Genomic DNA, 23,531 nt, shown 5'->3' with positions numbered 1-23,531 from the left:
CCCTTCCCTCTTGCCTGTAGGTTCTGTGGCTATAATCAAATCATAACTTTTATTAAATTTAAGATTACTTTTTAATGGAATCAATTTCTTGTGTGGTGCTTCTCTGCCTGCCCACGGGCTCCGCAGGCTCTGCGCTCAGCATCCCCACCCGCACAATTGTCTCTGCCGCGGGCGTTTCTGGCTACACGGCCTCGAAGGGAGGGGCAGGTCTGCCATCCCCAAACACACACCCCCCCCCAAGATGCACCTTCCTGTAGAGCCCCAGCTGCACAACCCTCAGCCCCAGGTGCCCACGCGGAGGGGTGGGGGCGGGAGCCGGGACACGGAGGTGGCAGGGGCTGGAGGAGGGAGCCGCACAGAGAAAGACTGAGGGCACAAAACAAACACGGAGCCAAGCAGACATTTCTCAGCCTGTTAATTTCCTACAGTTCTGTTCTCCATCCTCAGAAAGAAGCTGGTTTCTGCCAGTCCACCCCCATCCCCCTGACTGCATTGTGCAGCTGGTGAGCAGGGAGGAGGGGGGTCCGGAGGAGCAGCGAGGAGACTCAGGTCTTCCTTTGATTTAGCGAAGTACAGGCAAGATGCAGAGATGCACCTGAAGCTGTGACCCCAAAGAGAAGCCCCGCTGGGAGATTTGCAGGCCGGACCAGTCAAACCATACAGGTCTGGGGCTTCAGGAGGAAGGGAGACCAGGGGTGCCACAGGGAACATTCTAGAGGTAGGAAAGGGTACAGGGCAGAGAGGGGCCAGGGGGTCATCTTGATGGAGGGGGCAGAAGCTGGGGAGAGGTATTGGGGGAGTTCTCATGGTGAGCTCATGGCGGCGGGGGGGGGGGGCGGGGGGGCCTGTAGCTGGTGCCTGCTGACTCAGCAGAGACTTGGTGGCTTCCTTGAGCTGTCTAGGCAGGCCTGGGCTCTTTTCCAGCTTTCCTGGGAGGCTCCCCAGACAATCTCAGGTGGACATGATCATGGGTGGACAGGTAGATCTGAGGTGACCCTTTGGCTCTTCACACTGTCCTCAGCACAACTCACTGTGAGTGTCAGGAGGGGTCCCGTCCCTCCAGGTGGGTGGTGCAGAGCTTGGTGGGTAAGGGCATAGCTTTTGGCATCAGGGAGGTCTATGACTCTAGATTCCGATGCTTTCTAACTGTGTGACCTTGAACAAGTGACCTAACCTCTCTGAGTGTGTTTCTTCATCTATAAATAAGGATTTAGTGATATGACAGATGTAGAACATCTAGCATAAAGCCTGGCACATAGTAAGAGATCAATACCTGGATTGTTAATATATGTATTATGTCTTCCTGGCACCAACCAAACACATACATAGAGCTGAGGTGACTGGGATCTAAGCTGAGGGGTAGGCCAGAGGGCAGACCCCACCAGGCATCCCTTGGCTCCAGGACGCAGATCATGCCAAGCCCATAGACCATGGTGTGAGTAATAGTTTCAGGACTGGAACCCAGGACATGGCAGGACGCTTCTCTCTGCTTCAGCAGGGGCTAATGGTGGGAAGCCCACAGAGAGGTAAGGGACTGATGAAGGCTCCTAGACACTGAAGGCCAAGCCCACACCCCCACCCCTGACTCTCAGGGGCACATGAGCCTGAAGGGGGGACGCCCTCTGGGACAGGAATGATGGAGAACTTCCTGCCCCCCTGCAGCCTCTGGGAGCCACCCTGTCAGTTCTGGAGACATTAGTGGGCTCTAACCTTCTTAGGCAAGGTCTAAACAAAAGGAGTCTGTAAAGATTTAATTAGGCACAGTGCATAAATGAACTTTGCTTCCCGTTTCTGTCCTCCAGCCCTAGGGGGAGGAAGAGACTGGTGGAGAATGTGAACAAGGGGCAGGACTGGGAAAGGCTGGTTGTTATGAAATCCTACGTGTGCTCAGCTGGGAAGCAGAGGCCCACATAGCCAGGGTCACAGTATCACTGAAATTTGCAGCACAGGCCCATCAGGGCTGCACTCTGGGGCCTGGCAGCTGCCTTGCCGTGAGAGGCAGCTGGGTCTTCCTCCTCCAGGCAGGAGCTCACCTCTCAGCTTTCCTTGTAGAAGGAGGCTGGTCCAACCTGCTGAGCATCTTCCTGTTTGACCCCTGGTCAAGAATGCTTGATGAGTCTACACCCGGACCTACAGACCTGCATGGTCTTGTCTGGGCCTGGCTGTTCCCACAGGGCCATGACTGGTCACACATGTAGAGCTTTACTGCTCAAGGGGACTTCTGAAGTGTGAATATTACTCACTTCAATTATCCTTTCACTCACAAGGCAACCAAGGCCCCGGGGTGGGGTGGGGTGGGGGTAGTGGGGAGTCACATAGAGTAAGGGCTAGTGCCCGACCACGGTCTCCTGATTCTTCCACCACTGACTGCTATGTTCTCTGGCCCTCACTGCTCCAGTTGTAGCTGTAACCCCCATCTACACCTTACATCACATGCCCTTCCACAGTGTTTCCCATGAGCGGGCACTTTACATGTGTCCCCAGCAAGCCCACGAGGCAGATACTATTACAACCTCCGTTTTACAGATGGGAGGCAGAAGGGTGAAGTAACTAAGCTTAGCTGTAAGGGGTAGAGCTGGAATTTCAAACCAGAATGTCTAGCCCCAGAATCTGGGCTCTTCACTCCTCGATCCTACAGCTCTTCACCTGTGTGCATTTACCTTCACTGTCCCCTTCTTGGGTTCCTTGCTTTTACCATCACTGGTGCCACCACAGTCCCTTCACAATGCATCATTTGCCCATTTCTGGACTCTTGGTTTGTTTTTGGTTATGTTTTTTTCATCTCGACACACAACGTAGGGCTCAAACTCACGACCCCGAGATCGCGAGGTGCATGTTCTTTTGACGGAGCCAACCAGGCGCCCCCTAGTTTCACATTTCTGATATCAGTCTAAGCCAGATAATTACCCCGGCCATAAGGGCATGCTCAGGATCATGATCATACTCCCCTTTCTCTGAATCTTCCCCATCATTTTTGCCATCATCGTCTTTAACATTATCTCGTTCACTATCAGCACCACCTTCACCATCTACAAAATTCTTAATTGCAGATGACTGTGAACTTGGAGATCAATGCAGATATAACTCTTGCCTTGGGACAGGAAAAAAGTGCTTATAGTCTCTAGTCTCCCCCAGCCATGTAAAGTCTCCTTTTTTTTTTTTTTTTTTTTTTTTAGAGAGAGAGAGAAAGAGCGAGGGGAGGGGCAGAGAGAGAAAGAGAGAGAGAATCTCAGGTAGGTTCCACATCCAGCACGGAGCCCAGCACGGGACTTGATCTCATGATCCTGAGATCATGACCTGAGCGGAAGTCAAGAGTTGGATGCCCAACCAACTGCGCCATCCAGGTGCCCCCATATATAGTCTCTAAAGTAAAGGTACAAGCCAATCAATTGGTACAAGGCAGTCTTATTCTTAGAGACTTTTCTGGAAATAAGAGGGGTGGGGGAGAGAAGTTGCAAACAACCAGAGAGTGTCTGTTGAGGGAAATTAATCAATGGTCAAGGAGATTGCTTGTCATCTTTCAATATCTATAGCAATAACAAGCCTCCAGGGAGGGGGTCAGAGCTCCAAGGGAAAAGAAGATCAGAGGATATTCTGCCCAACCCAATCATCTAATGAACTACAGGGGGGAAATGGAACCATAGGCAGCTCCTATCTACTTTGGGTGTTGGCCAATAAATACCCCAGCTTCCCAGCACAGTAGCTCTTGCAGTCCCTGGAAACCGTCGGCAAGCACACTGCCCAGGAGTTTTAAAAATTGATTATGGCTTTGGGTCCAAATTCCACCCACATCCCAGCCCAGAGAGTCTGCTGGTTGGCTCTCCATGATTGCTGGCTGCTAGGGGTGCCATCGTCCTGCACAAGATCACAGGAAGAGGGGGCAGTGGCTTCCCGGACCAGAGCCTCCACCTAGAATTCCAGCCAAGTCCTCAGAGCTCCCAGGACCTGGAGGAATTTTTCCCCCTGGTTGTGTTTGGAATTGGCTGGTTTTCTGGGCACCAGGCCCAGCTCAGTTTAATTTTTGTTTATTTTTATGTACAGATTCTCTTCTGTTTGGGGAAGAGCTTTGTAAATTATTATTATTTATATGATAAAGAATAAATCACACCAAATAAAAAAACCCACAATCTCTTTTTCTCAATAGAATTACTAAATTAGGGGCTGAAAGGAACAGCCGATATGCTGGGGTTTGGTTTCAGGAAGCCTTTGGACATGGATTCTCACAAAATCTCTTAGTAAATGGGCTCTGTTGTCCTGGATTTGATGCTACTTACAGCCAGCAGAGGCATATGGGGCCTCTCAGGAGGACTGTGGTGGTTTGGGCCTAAGGGTGCTTTTGGTCCTCCACACATCCCATTCCTTAAGAGATGAGTAGGGCATTTTTAAGTGATTCACTAACTCAGAATGGGAAAAGAAAAGGGGAAATAGAGGAGTTGGAGTTTCTTGCCAGAAACATGATCAAATGCCCAGAAATGGGATTGAGGGAGGGTACATAGGGTTACTTGAATAGTGGCATTATTACATCAGGGGAAAAATGAGCCAATCATTTCTTTGCCTGTTCATTAAATTTGCATGCTGCAAATCTATTGGTTGGAATGAAATGAGTCAGGAGGCAGGGATGCAGATGGGCAGAGGAGGAGCTTGGCCCAGAGAATGTCCCCAAGTGGCCCCCACCAGCCAGGGTAGGGAGGAGACCAATTCACCAGAAGCACCATCCTAGCCACCTTCTTGTCCGCTCTCAAGTTTAGGGACTAGAGGAAGACACATCTAGGGCAAGAAACTACCGTGGGGCTAATACGCTAAAGGCCAGGGAGAAGGAAAAGTTGACAAAATCTGGCTTTTTAAATTTTTTTTAATCTCCCAGGATCTCAAGCTACCAGAGATTTTCAAAAACAGGCAGACCTGGCAGCGATGCCTACCAGCTTTTGCTCAAGCTGTGTCTTCTTTCTAGAATGGACTGTTTGTACCTGCCCACCTGAGTCCTACCTTTGCTTTTGGCAAAGCTATGACCACCACTGTGGTTAAGAGTAGGAGCTCTGGACTCTCCCCTTGAGCTTGAATATCCCTTCTGCCACTTAATAGTTGTTGAAAATTTGGGCAAGTTGCTTAACCCCCCTGAGACTTAGTCTTCCCACAATAAGAGCAATTACACACACACACGGGTTTATAGCAAAGATTAAGTGAGAAAATCTATGTAAAAAGCCCCTAACACACCGTAAGTGCTCAATCAGTCTGGTCGTTATTTTAAATAATACTCCAATAAGTTATCCCCGAGCCCCCCGCCTAGGAATTAACTATGCCCTGTCCCCCCAGTCCATGTGTACTCTGGGAACGCAAAGCTGCTGTTGCTTCTCCTTTTTTTTTTTTTTAAAGTAATCTCTACACCCATCGTGGGGCTTGAACTCACAACCCCAAGATCAAGAGTCAAATGCCCTACCAACTGAGCCAGCCAGGAGCCCCACAAAGCTTCTACTTCTAAGGTTTCTACAATTTTTTACAACCCCCCCCCGAATCAGCTATTACGTATAAATGCGGCAGTCCTTAGCCATGCTTTGCACTTAGTAGGTACTCAGTAAATCAATAAATGCTTGTTCATTTTTTATTTTTTGAAAGATTTCGTTTATTTATTTGACGGGTTGGAGAGAGAGCAAGCATGACTGGGGGCGCAGAGGGAGAGGGAGAAGCAGGCTCCCCGCCGAGCAGGGAGCCCGACGCGGGGCTTGATCCCAGGACCCTGGGATCATCACCTGAGCCGAAGGCAGACACTTAACTGCCTGAGCCACCCAGGCACCCCAATAAATGTTTGTTTAAAAAGTTGCCTACCTAATCAAATTCCCAAGCCCTGTAAATGCCACTAAATTCTGGCTCCCATACAATGCCTGGTTAGGCCACCCCCAGTAGAATAGGACATGGGGAGCAATGGGAAGTGGGCTGGGGGCCCGGGACGAGGTGGGAGATGGAGCCTATGAGGTGTTTTTCTGCTTCCAGGCCACATGGTCAATCTCTTTCTCCTGCCCCTCCCATAGGGCACTTAAAATTCCACCCTCATCTTTGATTAACCGACAGATGACCTGAGACATGTCTGTTTGTACAGGTCCTCGTCCAGCCAGAGAGTATAGGTATTGATTTGCTGAAGCAGGACAATGAACTGTACAGGCCACGACGGAATTGTCTAAGAGGACCCTTGAGAGGCGGCCACATAGGCAAAGGATGTCTCTGTGTGACTTCGGACACGTACGCACTTTCCCTTAAATGTCTATACGTTTATAGATGTGTATTTGTGGGTAAATACAGGTCCTTTCATCTTGGAGTCCATTCAGTGATTCATTCATTTGTTCATTTATTATTGACTGAGGTCCTACTATGTGCTAGCAGTACGGCAGATGGTGAAGTTGCTAAGACATCCCAAATTCCTGCCCCCACAGAGTTTATTTCCTAGTGAGAGAACAAGAGTAAATATGCAAAGAAATAAATAACTCACTTCCAGATTGTGAAAATGCTATTAAAAATAATAAGACAGCTAAAGCAATAGAGAGGACAGGGCATGTAGCCAAAGCTCCTTTAGGCTGGGTGCGTTAGGCCAAGCCCCGAACGCTGAAAACAAGTCAGCCTCAGAAAAACCTAGGAACAGGGCGCCCGGGTGGCTCAGTCGTTAAGCGTCTGCCTTCGGCTCAGGTCATGGTCCCAGGGTCCTGGGATTGAACCTCACATCGGGCTCCCTGCTTAGTGGGGAGTCTGCTTCTACTCTCTGCCTCCCCCCACACCCAGCTTGTGCTCTCTCTCAAATAAACAAAATCTTGAAAGAAAGAGAGAGAGAGAGAGAAGGAAAGAAAGACAAATCTAGGAACAGAGCACCCACATGCAAAAACTTAGTAGAACTGCTTTAGGACCAGCCACTCTAGGGATTATGTCTTTTTGAGGCAAATTTTAATCAGCTCTTATTGCATATACACATTTATGTCTTTCCATCGCTCTTAGAATTGAGTCCAGCTCCTCACTGGGGTCTCCCCCTGGCTTCTTTAGTTCCTTGAATGAGACAAACTCCTTCCAGCCACAGTGCTTTTGCACGGTCTCTTCCCCCCCACCTTAAATGCTGTTCCCTATCCTTGTCCTCTAGTTAAAGCTTGTATCCTTTAGATGTCAGGAATCCTAGGGTGGTCCACCCCTCTCCCTTCCACACTAGATCAGGTTCCTTTGTTAGAAGCTTTCACATTACCAAGTTGCTTTAGTCAGATCCCTTATCTCACTTGGTAATTATGCATTCATTTTTGTGCTTATCTGATGTTAGTATTGGACTTCCCCACCAGAATTACAAGCCTTGGGAGAGCTGGGCTCTTGTCTGCATCCCCAGCTGTTAGCACAGTGCCTGGTGCTTGTAAGGTACTTAACAAATATTTACTGAATAAACACTTATGGATGCTGGGGTCAGCTCTGGGCCCCACCACTCAGAGTCCTCAGTGACACACCAGGCAGCACAGAGGAGGAAAATAGGATGGTGGAGGCACTCAAAACCACAGACTAAAAGGGCCTGGGGGAAGGGTGCAGGGCTGTTCAGCCCAGGAAAAATAAAGCCTCAGGGGGCTCCAGGGGCTCCAGGGACAGCCTTGAAATTCCGGGAGGCCTGTCACCTGCCAAAGGGAGACCACATTAATAGGGAGCCAGAAGGTGAAGGACTGGGGTGGGGCTCCCTCTAAGGAAGGCCTTGTTATAGTGAGACTTGTCAGGAGCGGCACAGGTGCCTTAGAAAGTAGTGAGTTCCCTGTCCTTGGAGACCCCTGTCGGCAGACAAGAGAGGAGAGAGACCCTGAAGCCTTCATTTCCCTGCCAAGGTACTGCAGTGAAGGGTCTCCAGTGGGTCAGGTCCCTCAACCCCAGGGCTAGGCAGTCCCTTCAACTGCAAAATAGAGGCCCAAGGCACCAAAGGGTACAGCGTGGAGTCAGGAGTTGGGGGGGGCAGGGTTGGAGCAGGTTGTTTTTCAGCTTCGTTCTGGGTGCCTGCTCTTCCCTCCTCCCTGCTTTGTTCTAACAGGGCCTGGGAAGGAGGGGAGGGAGGAGGAGGTAGAGGTAGGGGAGGCTCTTCTGGTACCTCTTAAGTGGCTCCCCAGCTGGAGCGTAGCACACATTTTAAGTGGAGTTTACAGACAATAGATCTCTCTAGGGGTTGGAGGGGAAGGAAGCTGGAATTGAGGACCATTCTGTGAATTCCCAAGTTCTTTTTGTCCATTGTATGGGGAACAATGCTGTTTGTTCTGCTCATTCACTCAAGGTGGGGGGTGGCGGATAGTTAGGCCCCAGCATTCTGAGGTTCTTGGAGGGGCCGGCTGCCCAGGAATGGGGGACTCTCTCGGGGAAGGGGGGAAGCTGGAGAACCTGGAGAACCTGAACGTGGGCCACCAGGGAGGTGGGGAAGCTGCAAGTCTGGTTGGGTGGGCTTGAGTTCCAGGGAAGCCTTCCCAGATAGAAATAATTGCTTCCCTTCCACTCCTCCCTACCCTTTCCAGGGAATTCTGACTTTCCAAGACTTCTAATACAGACCTGCTATCCAAAGGCTGCATGTGATGGGGGTGGGGTAGAGCTGCTTATTTACCAAGTGACCTTGGATAAGTCATTTCCTCCTTGAGGTCTTACCTTGCCTTGTTTCCAAGGTTGAGGGTTGGGCCCCGATTCAGACACTGCCAATTCAGACACTCCTTGGACCAAAGCTAGTTGCCCTCCTCTATTCATCCCATCACAAATCTCACCAAGCCTGGGTCCCTCCCTGGACCAGACTGGAGCCCAGAAGAGGCTGTGCATCCTCAGAGTGAAGGAAGTGAGAGCCCCAAGTTCGGTCATAGAACCTCACTAATAAGAATATCCCTACTTATTACATACATTATCTCATGCTGCCTGGATTCAAAGCCCTGCTCTCCCCCTTGCAGACTCACCTTAAGCTCTCTGAGCCTCAGTTTCCCTTCTGCCGAAGAGACACGGCAATAGTGACATCTACCTCAGTGCGCCGTTCTGAGAACGAAACATCACATTTAAGCACTGTGTCTGGAAGGGATGCAGGGCTCAGAGATGTCCACCATATACCTGAATATAATTATTATCTCTGCTTTTCAGATGACGAAATCAAGGCTCCGAGAAGGAAGTAGCATGCAGTGAGTAAATTAGGACATTATGATTCAAACCCAGGCCGTTTGATTCTGAGGCTGAGATGCTGACCATGCTCAGGGCCTCCTGCAGGGATGGGACTGCCGCCTGCTGAAGCAGGCTCCTCCTGACTTTCCAACAGCACCTGCCAATGCCTGAAAGGCCAAGTTTCTTTCTCCCAGCCAGGGCAGTTGCATTGTTTAACCAGGGCTGGGGTGTGGAAGACCCCCCTAGCTCTTCTCATAATCACACCGTAAATTAAAATCCCCCTACCCCTCTTGCATTTGCAAGGCAGTGCCTCATACAGAACGGACACAGGGTCAGGAGCAGCCTTAACGCTCCTGGGCTGAGCTCCAGGGCTGAGCTACAGTTTGGCTGGTCCTGGAGAGAAAAACGCCTGGAGGCTGAGACCTGGCACTGTTGTGCTCTAGGGTCATGGGCTCATCAGGGCGCCTGTCTGGGGCCTGGATGGTCGCAGAACTAGAGCTGGGAGGGACACAGGTCCATGAATGGAGACAGAACTGGGAATGGGAGGAGCAGAGGAACAAGCCTTGGGGGCCCAAAGATGGGGGGACACTGAGCCGTGGCTCTCTCCCATCCCTCTAGTCCAGCCCTGTTCCCACCGCCACTCTCAGCATTTCTCTCTCTGGCTCATGGATCTCCACCCTAAAGGAGGAGAAAAAGGGAGGAATGGGGGAGAGAAAGCCGGGATGAAGCGGTCCGCTTTGCCGGGTTAGGCAGTTCTTGTTCTATGAATGAAGGTGATGTGGGTTCAGGGTGGGGGGAGGCAGGCGGAGGGAAGCACTGGGCAGGGCGGCCTGGGATGGGGTTGCCATGGGAACAGCAGCCTATCAGGAGCCCTGCCTTCAAAGCTGAGGTGCGGGTGTTGCAGTTTCCTAGGGGAGGCGGATGGCATGTGCATGTCTGGGGTGGAGGAGCAGTTCTGATGTGAGCCCCCTGGGACTCCAGCTCCTGGATTCCAGATCAAAACCCTAACCTGAGAGGGAAGCGGCATCTCGCGATGTTTCCTGGCAGACACCCCTCAGCCTCAAACCCTGTCTTGCTGAATATAAGGCAGGGATGGGGGTGTGATCTGCACTGGGGGAAGGCTGCGAGGCAGGTCCTCTGCCAACCCTACTCTCTCACTTCAAGTGGGGCAGGAGGGAGGGGGAGTGCTTTGTCTTCTAGGCTTGGGTTAGGGGCCAGGCTCCACAAGGACATGGTTACCTGAGTCCTCTGGCTCCAATTCCCCAACGGGGCCTGGGAGCCTGGGGGTAGGGCTTAGCAAGAAGCGCAGGGGGCTGTGTGTGAGCTCTCCAACTGTGCACTCTCTCCCACCACCCACCACTGTGATCCTCTGGCCACTAGGGGGGGGCCATGGCCCAGCATCCATAGGAAGTGAGGGAGGGACAGGTCAGTTCTAAGACCCAAAGTGGCCTTGAGGCAGCGTGATGGACAAGAGGAGGGCTCAGTGGCATTTGCTTTTCACGGGGTTGGCCCAGCTAATTCAGGCCCCAGCAAAACCTGAGGGTCTTTGGGAGGCACCGAGCACCCTGCAGCTGCCCATTCAATCCCTGCCTTCTCAAGCGTGATGCCCAGCTCTTGAGGGCATTTAAAACAGCTCTCAAGCACCTACTACTCACCAATGCCAGGCATTGTAAGGGAGTTGGGATGAAGGGGGGCAATGGCTGCTTACACCGTGTACAGTAGCAAGGAAAAATGGTGGCCCTCGAGTCATGAAAAGCTGGGTTTGAGCCCTCACTTTGTAATTGGGTGAACTTAGGCATCTTATTTAACTTGAGCCTTGGCTTCCTCATCTGTAAAATGGTGATGATAATGGTACCGAGCTCATGGAGTTGTGGGGAGAATTAAATGAGAAAATGGGCGTAAAGCCTTTAGTGCAGCATCTGGCCCGGAGGAAACCCTCAGTAAAGGCAATTACTGTTATTAGAAGTGAACCATGCGAGTGCTAGTGTCGAGCCAGAGGCCAAGTGGCAAGGAGTCTTGGAAAAAAAGACAAATCGATCTGGTGAGAGAATCAGGGAGGACTTCTTGGATGTGGTGACTAATGTGAGCCTGAAGGAAGGGTAGGATTTGTATGGTTGGGGAAGGCCAGGAAGGGTGTCCCAGGTCAAAGGATCTTCAATGATGAAAGGCATTTAGAGCTCTTACTTTATTTTATTTAATCCTTGCTGCACAAATTGGCAGCCCCGGGTCTCCTCAGGGCGCCTCTCTCTCCTACTTCCCTACTTCCAGAAGCTCTCCCACCTAGCAGGAACCCTACCCTGGGCTCCTTCCTCTTGCCCTTCCTCCTCTTCCTTTCTCTCTCACTCCACTTTTCCCCTCTTCCTCTTCCCCGTAGGGAAACTGGCTCAGAGAGAGCAAGTAGCACGACTAGTGACCACTGCCCTGGGAGGCTTGGCTCCACCAGGGGCCGTTTGCCTCTGGCGGGACCTCTGGCACTGTCTGGAGAAGGGTGGTCGCGACTGGGTGACAGGGGGATACTACTAGCTCCTAGTGGGTAGAGGCCGGGGAGCCTACTAAACATCTTGTGATGCGCAGGACAGCCCCCACAGCAGAGGATTGCCTTGTCCCATATGTCACCCGTGCTGAGGCTGAGAAGCCTGGCTCATAGCGAGAACTGCCGCTGGGGAGAAACTCGCCCCTCCCCCCCCAGCCCCGCGTCAAACCTGCAAATCACGCCCCCCATCCCCTCCCTCATCGCTCCCCTTTATCGAGTCCGACCCCACAGCACCCTCTGGCCTCCCACTCCCACCACTCGGCGGCCTGTGCCCCTTCCCCTGGGGTCGCGGCCCCCTTTTATCCTGTCCCGCGGCAGGGGCTGCGCCGGCCTGCCAGGCAGGAGTCCGCCGGCGGGCTGCACGAGGCTTCGGAGACCGAGCTGCCGGCGCACTGGGCGCTGCCGCCGCACTGATTGGTCGAAGCTGCTGTTTCCATGGTGATCCCCAGCAAAGCCCAAGGCCCCCCTTGCCAGCGCCCCCCACCCCCCCAGGCCCTATTCAGTGGCGAGAGCAGCGACAGGCAGGTTAATAAAACAGCAGCCGCGTGAGGAGCCGGGCTGTGGGCCGAGGTCCCAGCGTGGTGGCCTGCCCGGGGGTGGGGAGCCAGGAGCTGGCCTGCCGCCCAGTCAGCACCCTCCCAATGCCAGCCAATCGAGGCGACTCTACCCACAGCGGGTGCTGGGGCTGCACCGGCCCCGGGGTGCTGGGGCTTTAGCTCCCTGCGGTGCCCCTTCCTGCAGCGGCCTCTGGGGGCAGTATCCCTGAGGCCTTCGCGACCACTGCACCCCATATCTGGAATGGGAAGAATCCTGGGGGTGGGGATGGGAAAGGGAGGAGATGGGGATGGGGCAAAGGAGAGAAATGGCAGTGAAAGGTTGGGCCGGGGAATCAGGAAAGAGATCGGGTGAGATGGGGATGAGGTGGGAGAGAAGTCGGGCTCGGGAAGGGAGAAAAAGATGAAGGAAATATGGACCGAGCTGAGGAGGAGGGGGGGGTCGGAGAAGGAAGAAGGTGGATGGAATGGAGGGTGGAGTCTGGCAGATCGCCGGGACAGAGATGACGGCCACCATGAGGACAGAGGGGAGCTGGTGGAGGGTGCAGATGGAGTTGCTGGTAGCAGGTGGCAGGGAGAGGCTGGGACGGGAGGGAGCGGAGGCGGAGATGACCGAGAATGGAGTGGGAGGAGATGGGCAGGCGCGAAGGGTGAGGTCAGGAGGCTGTGGGGACAGGCACAGCCTCTGGCTCACTCACCACTTAAGCCCCGCACACAGGCTGGCCAGAGTGCGCAGTAAGTAGGGGCTTGTTGCGTAGCCTCTGATGCTCCCAACTTATCTGTGGAATAAGTCGCGAGCGTGGGAACTGGTGGGCCTGGGGTGCTGGGAGTGTGTTTGCACCGGAATCAATGACCACGGTACCCGTGCCACTGTCAGCTGCCAATATCAACACTGACGGCTTCTCATTCAGTACTTCCAATAATTCTTTGAGGCAGACACAATTACCCTTTGACAGAGGTTCAGAGAGGTAGAGTAACTTGCCCAAGGCCACACAGCTCTGATCCCTGCCTCAGATATGGTGAAGGCCTGCTTAGCTTCAGTGTCCAGACATGGGCATTTCTGGCCAGAGACCCAAACCGTACGGATTGGTTGCAGGAGAGGACAAGGAGCTCTCTGTTACAGGGGCTCAAGGATGCAGTCTGGCTATGATGCTGAGCTGGGTGTCAGGCTTCTGGGTTGCCCTTCCTGACCCAGTGACTCACTGGTTGCTTGAGTCAGTTTCCCCAGCGGGTAGAGAGGCTGGGTTTGCTGCTGCGTGGGGGCATCACTGCAGTCACAGCTCCCTCCCTGCGACAGACACCCAGAAACCCTGCGGTCACCCATCGTGAGACAGGGCGCAGAGCCCACAGCCGGTGCCCGGGGTGTGGAGTGAAAAAAAAAAAAAGAGTTCGGCTCTGCCATCTGTAGTGTGGCCTTAGGGAGATGACTTAACTTCCCCGAGCCTCAGTTTTCCCATCTATAACATGGAGGAAACTGTACTTGTGATGTCTGTGAGCCGACCGGCACAGAGAAAGTTCTCCGGAGATGCTGGTTCCCTGCTCCTGGGGCCAGGGTGCCTCCACAGACGCTTCTGTTTCTCCTGGGAAATGTGGGATCCCTTCCTCCGGGCCCCAGAGGGGAGAAGGGACCTCCTGCCACCTTAGTGCGCCTGTGTGCGTGGTCACCACTGCCAGAGGACTCCGTGTGAGAGGTGGAAACCAAATTTGCCTAGGCCTAGAAAAAGAGGGGCAACAGGTAAGCCACATGTGGTCAGATTTTTTTTTTTTTTTAATCTCCTGAGAAGGGATAGATGATGTATCCAGGCTGAAGGCATGAGGGGGGACTCTACCCCTCACATCACCTCCCCCCTACTGCCAAGGGAGGGAAGACCGCTGAGAGAGGCCAGGCCAAGGAATGAGAGCACAGAGCCTTCCAGGCCCGTGCTGACCAGCCGCTGCCCCTCCAGCCTGCTCCTGGCCGGGTAGGACTGTGGGAGACCCGGCCATTCCAACGGCTAGGAACCGGGGCCTGGGAGGGCAGAGGCGGCTGCAGCAACCTGAGCACTCGATAAGCCATTAATTCTTAATAAACGACAGGCTGTGCATTATTTAACAATAATGATACTTTCTGTTCCATTATAGATTAAAACACCGGCCTCTTCTTATTAATCCTGCATTTCAAAAGCTTGTAAATCCTGTGCAGCCGGAGGAGATAAAAGCCGGCTCATCCCCATCCCAGGCCTGACAGGCTTGCACTGACACAGGGTGCCTCAGCGGCCAGGCTTGTGTGCACACACGCGCGTGCCCCGGGCCCACCCACCGGCCACCAGCCACCAGCCGGGGTCACAGCCAGGAGAGAGGGGCACAGCTGCAGGTGGGGGGCGGCCTCCACTCTCCCAGTCTCCTGTCTCTCGTTCCTGTCTCTCCCTTTCAGCATTTTTCTCTGATTTTTCTTTTTCTGTTTATCGTGCATCTCCCTCTCTCGGTACGTTGCTCTGGTTTCTCTTCTGCCTTTTTCTTCTCCTCTTGCTCTCTTCCACCCACCCCTCCCTCCCGGATCACCTCCCTCTCCCTCCTTTACCTCCATACCTTTTAACTGAACAGATCCACAATATGCACAGACTCTATTCCCATATGGCCTTTGCTTTTCTCAGGGGTCCTCTGAGGGGTGGCGTGGGGAGAAGGGAACAGAACTCAGAGAAGGAAAAGAAGGAGTACAGAAAAGAAGGGTGGGGCAGAAAACCCTGAGACACCCCCCACCCCGGCAGGCTGGGCAGGTTCTGATCCTGAGCCCTCCTGACATCCAGTGCAGTCCTGAGGGATGCTCAGTGCCCCTCTGTATTACCACCAGGCTCTGTGTACACTCCCCTCAGGGACAGGGAACTCACTTCCTCAGGAGGCAGCCCCTTTTATTGCAGCAAAGCTCCTATTACTCAAGAGAGCCTTCAGTAGGAGCCCATATTCACCCCCAGTCCCCCTCTAGCAAGTGACAGGCCTTCAGGAATCTGAAGCCAGCCATTCCAGCCCCCAGACACCCCCAGTCTCACTGACTGAACATTCCTCTAGCCCTCATGGATCAGTGGGTTGAGTTCCCTCTTCAGCCTGGTTCCCCTGGCCCTGCGTGTCAGAGAACTATTAAAGGTGGCTCCAAAGCTGACCACAGCCCTTTTTGTGGTGCAACCAGAACAGAGGTCAGTTCAACCCACCTCCCAAGTGGGGATCACAAACCATAACTGAAGGCGTGGGAAGAAAACTCACTCTGATCTTGAACGTCTCTCCAAGGTCATTGTAAAAAATACTGTGTGTCATCAGTTACTGAACTTTGACTACACACTAGGTGTGCCGTTTATATCCCTTATCTCATTCAGTCCTATGAGATCTGTTCTGTTATTGCCATTTTGCAGATTAAGACACAGACTTGGAGGTAAGTTAACTTAGCCATGGTCACACAACTAAGTAAGAGGTGAAGCCAGAATTTGAACCAGATACTGTCTGACTCTGAAGCATTTAGATTCAGCCGGACACTGCAACCCTAGAAGGCTAACCTCAGATGTTCTCCCCAGCTATTTGGGACTAAAAGTGTCTTCTTGGTCCCCTGGGCCCCCAAAGTCAGAGGGACTGGTATCCCTGAAGCCAACCTGTCTCCAGGATTGGACTAATAGTGTCCCACTGTGGGCTTTCCAGGTAGGGACATAGATTAGGTGGAGAATTCCTGGAGGCTGTGCTTGTACACGTTGGACATTTCTTCAGGTCAAGGTAAAAGAGATGGTCCCTAAGACCTACTGATGGCTCCCATGTGAGCCAGGCTCTATCATCTTCTTTTTTTTTTTTTTAAGATTTTATTTATTTATTCATGAGAGACAGAGAGAGAGAGAGAGGCAGAGGGAGAAGCAGGCTCCCAAGGAGCAGGGAGCCTGATGTGGGACTCGATCCCAGGACTCTGGGATCACGACCTGAGCCGAAGGCAGACGCTTAACCATCTGAGCCACCCAGGCGCCCCTCTATCATCTTCTTAATCCTCACTACAGTGTTGTGCAAGGGGTGTTAGCCCAAATTTAAAGAGTGGCAAACTGAGGTTCAGAGCAGTTAAGTCAATGGTATTCATGCTAACCCCTTCCTTAGGAGTCTTGGAGCTTGACTGTAATGCTCCTTCCTCCCTTCCTTCCCTTTCTTCTTTTAAGTAATCTCCACCCAGCATGTGGCTTAAACTCACAACCCTGAGATCAGGAGTCACATGCTCTGCCAACCAAGCCAGCCAGGTGCCCCAGACTGTGATGCTTCTTTAGGGTTGTGTGGGGGCGTGTGCCGTGTGAGTGCGTGCGTGTGTGTGTGTGTGTGCATGTCTGTGTGTCTGTGTGTGTCTGTGTGTAGAGGGTAAATGAGAGGAACAGGGGTCGGCTTTAAGATATACCAAGTTGGACAGGGGAGGTGAGCAGCTTTCTTCCTTTTTTGAAATACACGAATGGGAAATTTAACTTGATCCCTTGTGGTTTCTGGGCCAACCCCTGAGTGAAGTCAGATAGCTTTTGCCAAGGAAAATTTTATCCATTTTCTGGTTTTTATGGGGCTTCCTCAATGAGCAAAACCTCTCCTGTTGGTGCTTAGAGAGGATTTCTCTGCGTTCCCCACAGTGACGCCGTGTAATCTCCCAAAAATATGGTACTAATATTCGCCGGGTTAGGGTTAGTTATTTTTATGTCTTTGTCGTTTTGTTTCTCGGCAGCTCTTTCTGTCGCCCGGAAAGGACACGGTGGACACTTTATTTCCAGAGTCATATTTTTTAATTTGATCAAAGCAAATTTCACTCGTTCTCTGTATAAATTATTTAACTCATTTCTTTTAGGTTAAATGTCTCAATAGGAAGATAGAAAGTCTTTCCATCACATTTTCTTCCAGGATTTTAATCAGCTCCTCTAGATTGTATGAACTTCTTGCTCATCCTCCATCCTTCTCTGTCTTCACGGCTCCCTCCCTCCCTTCCCCCCTCTCTCCCTAACCATTCCTCTCTACACTCTGCCCCCAACTCCTCCTGGGCCCCCTAGCCCCATCCCTGCTCCCATTCTTCTGACTCTGGGTGAGAGGAATGGGGGGGGGGTTGGAACATGCAGGGCCCTGCAACACACTGCGAACCGCTCCAGTTGGACAAATTACCAACAGCCACCTTTGCTCTGGGCGGACATGGCCCACCAGGCCCCCCAGGGGGCCAGCAGAGCAAGGGCTAAGAGTCAAGCCCCCGTGTGGCCCCTGGGCCGGTCTCTACGCAACCTCAACTCCTGCTCCCCCGTTCTCCCCCCAGACCTGTAGTTGCCTGTGGAATTTAAATGCAAGAGACTCTCCCCAAATTCCAGCTCTGTTTTCTAATGAAAAACTCCATCTTGATCAATTGCTCCTGGTCACAGGCCGGTTTCCTCAGTGTCTTGTTATTATTATTATTTTTTTTAAGATTTGTTTATTTAGTTGAGAGCAGGGGAGGGGCAGAGGGAAAGATTATCAAGCAGACTCCACTCCCCATTGAGCAGGGAGCCTGCCGAGGGGGCTCCATTTCGCAGCCCTGAGATTCTGACCTGAGCTGAAAGCAAGAGTCGGGTGCTCAACTAACTGAGCCACTCAGGCACCTTTCCCAGTGCCTGATTTCGCTCAGGTCTGGCTCCCTCAGCCCCAAACCTGATGCCTCACTCGGATACTAGTGCAGGGCTGGGGATAGGGGGCTGCCGCAGAGGTCTGGGGACTGAGAAGTGGGTTCTGCAGAGGAGGGAGGGGCTGGGCTCTGTCGGGGGCGGGGCGGGGGGGGGGCAGCCTCTTGAAGCAGCCCCATCTCTGGCCCCGGGGCCCTGTCAGGAGGAGCCAGAACCAGCAGAGCAAGCTCATTCCCCGCCCCTCGGGGCACAGACTCTCCCTCCCTCCACATCACATCGTTTTAGCCCAGAACAAATCTCCGGTGGGAATTCCCTTTTCTCTTATTTTTAAAATATACAGTAATTAACAAACTAATGCTATGAACTGCGACAAGAGGAAATTCCAACAAAATCACTGCAAAGTCCACAAGCAGTGGGTCTGTTGGCAGATCTCAGCTCAGTGTGGAAGGGAGGAGCCCTGCCTGGCCCAGGTGTCATCATCATCAGGGCCACACCGGGCTGGAGGGACCCTGGTGGGAGGGGGGGCAGGGGGCTGGGAACCAGGCCTCAGGGGCTGTGAATCCTCAGCAGGTCGATCCAGGGCTCCGGTACAGCTGCAGCATTTCCCGTGCAGGAAGAGTCAGGATCCCAGCCATTCTTCCAAGCCCGGAGGTTTGCTCTTTTATGAAATCCTTAAATAATAGAGCTGTGGCCTGAAGCTGACCCGGGCAGGTGTGCAGGGACATGGCCCCCACTCCGGAACAGGCCCACTGACTTCCCTTCAAGGTCAGACAAGGTTCTGAAAGGCCTCCGGGGGACGTGGCTTGAAAGAGAACCTGGGCAAAGATGTGCTGGACAACAGGGTCTCCTCCCCTGGCCCCGCAGAAGCATCCTCAGGGTCGCCCTGTCCGTCCTCTGGGTTTGCTTCAATCACAGACAGGCTGACTGTCTCCGTGAGGGAGATTTTGCTCAGGTACAGCCAAGGACCCCCGGAAAGAGTGGGCTTGTTACCGCCTGTCTGGAAGTCTGTTTGCAGTCAGACTTGAGACCTTCATACGGCAGCACTGTGTCATTTCCTCTGGTGAGTTTTTAGCAAGCCTGGTCCATGAATTCTAGGGGCCCTTCCCACCCTTGCCTCCTCTTCTGGGTTTCACCATCTCCCCTGTTGTCCTTTGAATCTCCTTCCGCCATCAGGCAGCCAGGGTGAGCAGGAAGGACAACCTGCTCTCATTCTCCCTCCCAAGATTTTGTCTTCCCTTGCAAACTGACAAATGTCTTCTTGGAGCTTTTAGAACTTCTGTTCAGTAACAGAGGTTGTATTATTATCCCCACTTTACAGATGAAGAAACCAAGGCTCAGAGAGGTTAAGTGACTTGTTCGAGATCACACAGCTGTCAAGACGCAGCATCAGGACTCGAGTCGCACATTATGCTTTCCCATAGGACTCTGCCTTCCCTGATGCCCCTTGATTCTCAGGGAAATGAATACTCCAGGTGAGAGGACATAAAATCAACTTTCCTTTCTCTCTGTGACCAGGCTGGGCCTGGGGAGTGAATAAAAAAATGAAAAGAGAGCTCATCTCACTTCCCCCTTACAGGAGCGTTATGAGTTGGATGCTATCCTCACACAGGTTGTACACATGGGGAAACTGAGGCTTGGAGAAGGGTAGCGCTCTGCCCGAGATTACAGGGCTGCTGGTAGTCAAGGCAGCACTTAAAGCAGGCCTGTCTGACTCCAGAGCCCACCCCTGCCTTGAGCCACTTGCCCGAAGAGTGAGACACACTGACTTGAAGTCAGCAACAGTGAGTCCAGCCAGGGTGAGCGGGGAGTCGGAGAACCTCATTAGGAGTGAAGCTGCCACACATGTCAAAAACCCCAGCCGCCCAGCCAGCCCCACTCGGCTTCCAGCGCACAGTGTAAACACCCTTACTAATTCACCAAACTCAATCACGTTACTGTGATGGATTTTCCCATCATTACTCCTGAGTGAGTGACAACCTGCTCAGACACTTGCCTTCCCCGCTGCCTTTGGAGAGTTTCAGAAATCAGAATACTTTTCTCCCTAAGTTGATTTCAACTTGTCCTAAAGTCATTTTAATTGGTGAAGCATCAGAGGCAATTTGGGTAACTTTCTGAGAGCCCCGTTCTGCCGGCACTGAGCTGGGGGAAGGGGGGGGTCTCAGATGCCACCCTGGCCCCGGGGTGGCACTTTCCCCTCCTCTGATTGGTCAGGAGACTGCACTCCATGCTCTATTTTCATGTTTCTTGCTGAGGTTCCTACCGCTGGTTCCTGAGGATAACAAGATTCATTTTCTCAATCGCTCTGACAGATAGGATTGTTATTGTTATTACACTCATATACCACCTTTCCTCCGAGGAGCTTAAGGCGCTTTACAAATTTGAAAATTATCTAATAATCTTCCAGCAACTCTGAGAGAGGGGGAGAAGTTGCAGCAAGAGGCACTGCAGTGCAGCCAGAGAACCCCCACACCCCTCACTCCGAAGACGGGGAGGGAGGGCGGCTGTGTTGGGTTGGGGGCGCTTGGGGCCGGGAGCCTCTGAAGGTCTTTTTCCCCCTTCCGAATAAGGAAGAGGAAGATGTCTGGGTGGGAAGAGGGAGAGAGGAAGGAAAAGAGAGAGGGAGGGAGGGAGGGAGACAGGCCCAGCTCCAAAGGACAAAATCCGAAGGGAGGAAGCTTGGGCAAGGAGAGTTTTCTTTAAAGACACAAGAAATGGGATGAAACAGGAGGCTCCCAGGGGCTTGCGGGTAAGAGAGCCGAAATTCAAAATGGAAATCTACCAAAGCAGCACTAGGGTGGTTGCTCAGGCATGAGAACACGGGCAGAAATATCACAAGAACCCAAACTGCAAATTTAGGTGGCTGCTTTTAGGTGGGTGTGGGAAGCTTCTGTGGACCTTTTTTTTTTTTTTTTTTTAATACCCGCAAGCTGAGAGGGGTGGCATTAGGTCTCTCCCAGCCTGACATCCTATGATTCTGTCTTCCTTTAAATTTCCTCTTGCCAGAGGTGGTCCCAGTCATGGCAGCACCTTTACTAAGCGTGAAGCGAAAGCTAATATCAAAATGACGGAGGGCTCAACTGTATTGCCATTATTTTCTTGAGAAGAAGGCATGCAGACCCCACCCTCTTGGAGGCTGTCCTTTTGGGATTAGGGATGTGTGATGGTTCTAGGCTGTAGGCCTTTGGAGACCAAGTATAGTGTTGTGCTGAAGAGCTGGGCTCTGAGATCAGACAGTGCAGTGACCTGGGGCAGATGACATAAGCACTCCGAGCCTCAGTTTCCTCATCTGTTCAAGGAGAGCGGTAGTGCCTGGCTTCTGTGGATGCTCGAGGATGAACTGAGTGGCTGTATGTACAGTGCCTGGCACAGTCAGCCATGAAGATGGCAGGGAGGGGGAGGGGACGATGATGCTGACCACAGGGTATGATGTTGTGCTTTATAGTAAATTCATCTTTGGTCTTTGTCCATTTCTGGCACAGAGTTCCTAAAACCCTTGGAATTTCTTGAGTGAGGAGTGCTACAAAGGTGTTGTTTGTTGGGTTAATGAAATGACTTTTGGAATGTCCCTAGGTCACCTAAGGATGTGGGCTTGTTGCCAGGGGAACCAATCCTGTGATTAGGGGGTCAGAACTTTTGGGTTTTCCCCCACTCCCGAACACCCCCAGCTCTGGGGAGGGGGGAGGGGCTGGAGAATGATTCCAATCACCAAAGGCCAATGATTTAATCATGCGTGCCTACCTAACGACGCCTCCATAAGACCCAAAAGGACAGGGTACGGAGAACTGCCTAGTTGGTGAACATGGTGGAGGCGCTGGAGAGTGGCCTGGAAGCTCCACACCCCCCACCCCCTTGCCCTGTGCCTCTCTTTCATCTGTCTGCTCCTGAGTTACAGGTGGCCCTTGAACAACACGGCTTTAAATGGCATGGGTCCTCCTTTACGCGCATTTTTTTCGATAGGTACAGGGTAGTACTGTAAATGCCTTTTCCTTATGATTTTCTTTTTTTTTTTTTAAAGAATTTATTTATTTGACAGAGAGAGACACAGCGAGAGAGGGAACACAAGCAGGGGGAGTGGGAGAAGGAGAAGCAGACTCCCGGCTGAGCAGGAGCCCGATGCGGGGCTCGATCCCAGGACCCCGGGATCATGACCTGAGCCGAAGGCAGACGCTTAACGACTGAGCCACCCAGGCGCCCCTCCTTATGATTTTCTTAATGTCTTCTTTTCTCTAGCTCTCTTTATTGTAAGAATACAGTACATAATACTTATATAAGACATACAACACACAAAATATGTGTTAATTGCTTGTTTATGTTATCAGGAGAGCTTGTGATTAACAGTAGGCTATTAGCAGTTAGGTTTTGGGGGGAGTCCAAAGTAATGCGTGGATTTTCAATTGCATGGGACAGGGGTTGGTGCCCCTAACCTCCTGTATTGTTCAAGGATCAACTGTATATCCTTTCATAATAAACCAGTAATCTAATAAGTAAAATATTTCTCCGCGTTCTGTGAGCCTCTCTACCACATTCAACAAACCCAGAGAGGGGGTCATTGGAACCTGCAGTCGGGTTGGTTGGTCAGGAGCACAGGTGACAACTTGGACTTGTGATTGGCATCTGAAGCAGGGTCGAGGGGAGGGGGGAGTGGGCCCAGGGCCCAACTCCTCAGCCCCAGGACTGTAGCACTGAGGCCTTAACCTGTGGAATGCGATGCTGTCTCCAGCTTGATACTGTCAGAATTCAGTTGAATTGTTGGACACCCAGCTGTGTCCGAGAATTGTTGGGTTAAGAAAGCCCCCTTCCTGCACTGGAATTGGGTTTAGAACCCTTTATAAGGCTCCCCTTGCCTTGAGCTTCTTTTACTTATTTTTTTAAGATTTATTTATTTGAGAGAGAGAGAGAACACACAGAGGGAGGAGCAGAGAGAGGGAAAGAGAATCTCAAGCTGACTCCCTGCTGAGTGTGGGGGAGGGGCTTGATCTGATGACCCTGAGATCATGACCCGAGCCCAATTCAAGAGGTAGATGTTTAACGGAGCTATCCAGGTGCCCCCCGCTTCTATTTGTTTTTGCTTTTTTTTTTTAAGATTTTATTTTTTAAGTAATCTCTACACTCAGTGTGGGGCTTGAACTCACAACGCTGAAATCCAGAGTCGCATGCTCCACAGACTGAGACAGCCAGGCCCTCCCCCCTTGAGCTTCTTCTAAAGCCCTGCCGCAGTTGGCAGGCAGCGGATTCGGGTGGGGAGGGTGAGCCAGAGGCCGGAGACACAGCATGATGGTCTTTGAGGCGCCTATTCTTCATTGTGTCCGCACCCCAGGCCCACCAGACCATGGCTCTCATCCTAATCCCCTCGGCTGCTCTCTCCCCAGGGCCCTTAGCTTCCCCTGCAGGCTTAACTGATCCTGGAGGCGCCAGCTGGCTGCATCCCGCTCCAGCTCCCCGGCCGCCACCTCTCCGAGTCTCCACCCGGGCTCTGACAAGGCTGCTTAGTGAGCCCAGCCTTTGGAGGAGGCCTGGGGTCCCTGCTTTGACGAGTGTGGGGCTACCCTCTGAGGAGCTCAAAGGAAGATGCTAGGAGGTGGAAGTAATGTTGCAGACCAGAGTGTGAAAGGCAGATGGGGGAGGAAGGCAGTATAATTCAGGACAGTGAGGTGGAGAGAGAACAGAGACACTTTTAAGGGTGGAGAGAGAATTTGGGAGGGGGAGGCC

At 52.3% G+C, this 23,531-nt stretch overlaps 1 long non-coding RNA gene across 1 annotated transcript; it reads left to right on the top strand.

Annotated features, from left to right (window-relative positions):
- The first annotated feature begins 580 nt into the window (after window positions 1-580).
- LOC113929462 lies at window positions 581-21,892 on the top strand. The gene is made up of 3 exons (XR_003522199.2): window positions 581-718; window positions 19,141-19,294; window positions 21,838-21,892. It is a non-coding gene; the product is annotated as an uncharacterized LOC113929462 (long non-coding RNA).
- The last annotated feature ends 1,639 nt before the right edge of the window (window positions 21,893-23,531 follow it).

This window comes from Zalophus californianus, chromosome 5, assembly GCF_009762305.2.
Source record: "Zalophus californianus isolate mZalCal1 chromosome 5, mZalCal1.pri.v2, whole genome shotgun sequence".
Taxonomy (NCBI): Eukaryota; Metazoa; Chordata; class Mammalia; order Carnivora; family Otariidae; genus Zalophus; species Zalophus californianus.
The sequence above is the reverse complement of the archived record's forward strand: the minus strand, read 5'-3'. Positions and strand labels throughout refer to the sequence as shown.